Genomic DNA, 4468 nt, shown 5'->3' with positions numbered 1-4468 from the left:
AAATGTTGAGAAATGACATCAACTTGTATCTAAAAGGAGTTTATAATACTGTCTTAAAAGTTTTGACAGAGTAGCGCCTGTAGTCCCAGGTACTCAGGAGGCTGAGGCAGGAGAATCGCTTAAGCCCAGGAGTTGGAGGTTGCTGTGAGCTGTGTGAGGCCACGGCACTCTACCGAGGGCCATAAAGTGAGACTCTGTCTCTACAAAAAAAAAAAAAAAAAGTTTTGACAGAGTAAAACAAAATGACATAAAACATGATTTACAAATGTGTCTCTAGCACAATCTGAACATAATCACTAATAATCAGCAGCAAGGGGATTAAATAAAGACGTCAGTTAATTCAGTGGTAAAAACTGAATCTCAAATTTCCTTTGAACACCCTTTGTGAACTCAGTAAGTACTGTTCACTGCTTGACAGTTTTTGCATAAAATCTGAAGGTGAACAAAGTTGTATTAGATATTTATTGATACATTGGAAATTATTTACAAATAATGGGTTAAAATAATGACCACATATTATTTCACCATTTGGTTGGATAAGAAATTTAGCTGCAACTTATCTACCCTGTTTCCCCGAAAATAAGACATCCTCCAAAAATAAGACCTATTCACAGGAGAGATAAGACGTCCCCTGAAAATAAGACCTAGCGCATCTTTGGGAGCACACCTTAATATAAGACACTGTCTTATTTTTGGGGAAACAGGGTAGAGGTCTCGGAAAGCTGTAATCATGGCGTAAACTGGGGATATAGTCTCATTTGAAGATGAAACCTGGAGCAGACCTGCATCCAGGCTAATACATGTGGACACTGACAAAATTCATTCCTTGCTAGCTGCGTATTGGAGGTCTGCCTTAATTCTTTGTCACTCAGTCCTCTTTACAACACAAATTAAAACAGGGCAGCTTGTTTCCATCTGAATAAGTAACCAAGAGCGGGTAACCAAGACTGAAGCCAACCTCTTTTTATAAGCTGGTCTTAGAAATGCTACACAATCACTTTACTTCAAGTCCATAGGTCAAGGTCACACTCATGGGGAGGGAACACGAAGGGAATATGATGCAATGGGGCAGAGATCACCTACCTCAAGAGTACACAATGGGAAAAATATAGCTTTTTCAACAAATGCTTTTGGGAAAACTGGATATTCACATGCAAAAGAATAAAATAGGACCCTTACACCATACACAAAAATCAATTCAAAGTAGATTAAAGAATTAAACATAAGATTTGAAACTATAAAACTCATACAAGCAAAGATAGAGGAAAGTTTTGTATTTGTAACTTTGGTCTTGGCAATGATTTCTTAGATACGGCCAAAGGCAAAGCATGAAAAGCAAAACTAGGCAAGTGGGACTATATCAAACCGAAAAGCTTCAGCACAGCCAAGAAACCAGTCAACAGAGTGAAAAGGCAACCCACAGAAAGGGAGGAAGAATCTGCGCAGGGGCCATGCTAATCTACTCTGTATCATTCTAATTTTAGTATATGTGCTGTGGAAGTGAGCGCTATTTTACTATTCTTAAATAAAACAACAATTTTCCCTGAAAAGACCTTTGCTTTTAATTTAGTTCATTAGAATGCCAATTTATCTTATTATTAAAAAAATTTTCCTACAGTATCTACTAAAATACAATGACTATAATTATAAATATCACCTGTGTTTGATACCTTCTCTTTTTTTCATGGCTTTAGATTTTAGAATCCAATATTATATTGACTTTTTTTATAAATCTATTATTATCATTGTATACAATATTGAGCCATTGAATCCATTCCTTGCTGTGGAATTAGATGTGTAACCATTGTCTCATAATGAATATGCTGCCTAACAATGGACTCCTTTATAAACACAACAATAACATTTTGAATTCCATCATTATGAAAGATTAGAAATGTACAATTTAATTCCCAGGGTTTTAACGTTAATGCGATACTAGCTGAAATGTTTACATTTTCAGTGCCAGTTTAATTAAGCATATTCATTGTGTTGTATCAAAACGTAATTTGCACTGGGTTTAAATATTTCAGTATTATGTTTGTACAGAGTTTAAACACTGTCACAGAGGGTCCTTAGAGTTAATTTTAAACTCTGGCAAATGAATCATTTTTAGCTAACCCACACTTCTTGGTGCATTGCACACAGCTTTACATTTCCTGACAAATTGAATTCCAGCCAGGTGTCACTCTTTAGAATCCCCAAGGTTTATCTCTGCCCTTTCTGCTCTGACATATGCTTTTGACATACCCAGAAAATTGTGTGACAGAAACCTGTGGAGTTGTGATACCCTCTACAGCAGGGGTCAGCTATGAAGAACCATTAATGAGGCCTCCCATAAACAAACTGTTCGAGGATGGTGGCAGAGGAAAGGAAGAGATATGATCTGCTGTTACATACAGCATACCGTGCAGGCCTCTCTTACAACCCATGTTTCACGATGCTTTTCCAAAAAGTGAAAACAAGCTAATTTTTTTTGTCCATATCTTCCATGAGAAAATTATTCGGCTTTATTCAAATTTTTATGTTCTCCTCTCAATTTGAGAAGTACTCAGAATTTGCTTTTATTGATGTTTCACTTGGATATACTATCCATTGTCTATCTTCAATAAACATAGTTGTCACTCATCGAAAACTGTATCTGAAACACTAGGACAGAATTCAATAATAATATTTATATATTTTGTGATAAACTGTTCTTAGTGAACCAGTGTTATAGGTTAATCTGAGATGAGAATAATGAACAACAAAAAATAAATGATAATAACGTACAATAAGGTAAACGTTGTCAAGTAAAAATAACATTGGATGTTTAATTCATGAATTTTTCTCAAAGTGAAAACTTCTGTAAATGCAATACTACCTCTTTAAAAAGCACTAAATAATTATTCAAATTAATCCATTTGCTATATAAATAAATAAATAGACTATTCTAGGACATAAAGCAGGGAAATAAGGGGCTATGACAAGGTGATCTGGATAGCCAACCAGGACTATGTTATCTGCAAAGTTCATTTGCATGATGAATAATTAATCTTTAATTCTGACATGTGTATTTACTGACATTTAATTTTTTGTTTGTTGATGTTACATGTAAATACTTTCTATGTAATACATCCATTAATATACAAAGCATAGACAATTTAGAATTAAGATCAAACCCAACAAGTAGGTAAGAGAGATCGCAAAACATCTAATATTCTATATGTTGTGACGTGCTCCAAATTTATCAGCTATAGTATAATTTTTCTCAAATATTTTGGTAAAAATGGTCTGCATCTAGATTTTTTAATAATTCAGCATAACATATATGAAGATATAATTTGAATTACTACATTTATTTCAAAACTAATTAGAAAAACTACACCCCTTTCTCCTTTTGTAAACTACACTTACTGCTATTAATAAAGCCATATGGATAATATTAGGACATCAAATATGTAATGTTCAATTTTGGTTTGTGTTTGTTTGTTTGATTTTCTTTCTTTTTTTTTTTTTTTTTTTGAGACAGAGTCTCATTAGGTTGCCCTCGGTAGAGTGCCGTGATGTCATAGCTCAAAGCAACCTCAAATTCTTGGGCTTAAGCCATTCTCTTGCCTCAGCCTCCCAAGTACTCAGAACTATAGGTGCCTGCCACAACACCCAGCTATTTTTTTTGTTGCAGTTGTCAATGTTGTTTAGCAGGCCTGGGCCAGGTTCAAACCTGCCAGCCTCAGTGTATGTGGACGGTGTCCTAACTACTGAGCTACGGGTGCTGAGCCAGTAATGTTCAATTTTGAATCAAAAGTTTAGTTCATTATATCTCAAATAAGAAGCAATACAACTAATCAAAGTATGTGCCTATCATCTTAATGGTAGCTTGTGCATGTAAGTAACAGAGACGCCTGTAGAGTGAGTGTGAATTCTCCATAGTTGGTTGAAAATTGAATTTTTTTTTTCTTGTAAGAAGTGATCTAAAATCTGGAAGAAGTAATAGTCAGTTGATGCAAGATCTGTTGAATATATTGGATGTCTGAGTTTCCAAGCCCAGCTTCTGTAGTTTGAGCATGGTTGTTTGTGTGCCATGTGCTCAAGCACTGTCTTGCAAGAAATTTGGCCTGTTTCTATTGACCAATCTCAGATTCCTTTTTTTTTTTTGAAGTTTTTGGCCAGGGCTGGGTTTGAACCCGCCACTTCCAGCATATGGGGCCGGTGCCCTACTCCTTTGAACCACAGGCGCTGCCCCAATCTCAGATTCTTAATCATAAGCATCCTCATCATTTCATCCAGCTGGTTGCAGTAGACATCCAGTCTAAATAGTTGGTCAGGTTTGGTGAAGCTGTGGTAGGTAATAGCAGAGCTGGGCCACCAACAGACACCATTAGCTTTTTGTGGTGAATACTTGGTTTGGGGCTGTGTTTCAGTACTTCATCTTTATTCAACCTTTGTGCTGAATGCTTGCGATTGTTAAAAAGAACTCTTTTTTCATCAC

At 35.7% G+C, this 4468-nt stretch overlaps 1 non-coding gene across 1 annotated transcript; it reads right to left on the bottom strand.

Annotated features, from left to right (window-relative positions):
* Positions 1–1403: 1403 nt before the first annotated feature.
* Positions 1404–1508, bottom strand: LOC128592737 (U6 spliceosomal RNA). The gene has a single exon (XR_008381998.1). It is a non-coding gene; the product is annotated as a U6 spliceosomal RNA (small nuclear RNA).
* Between the last annotated feature and the right edge of the window lie 2960 nt (positions 1509–4468).

This window comes from Nycticebus coucang, chromosome 1 (genome assembly GCF_027406575.1).
Source record: "Nycticebus coucang isolate mNycCou1 chromosome 1, mNycCou1.pri, whole genome shotgun sequence".
Lineage (NCBI taxonomy): Eukaryota > Metazoa > Chordata > Mammalia > Primates > Lorisidae > Nycticebus > Nycticebus coucang.
This window is presented reverse-complemented; position numbering and strand designations above follow the sequence as displayed.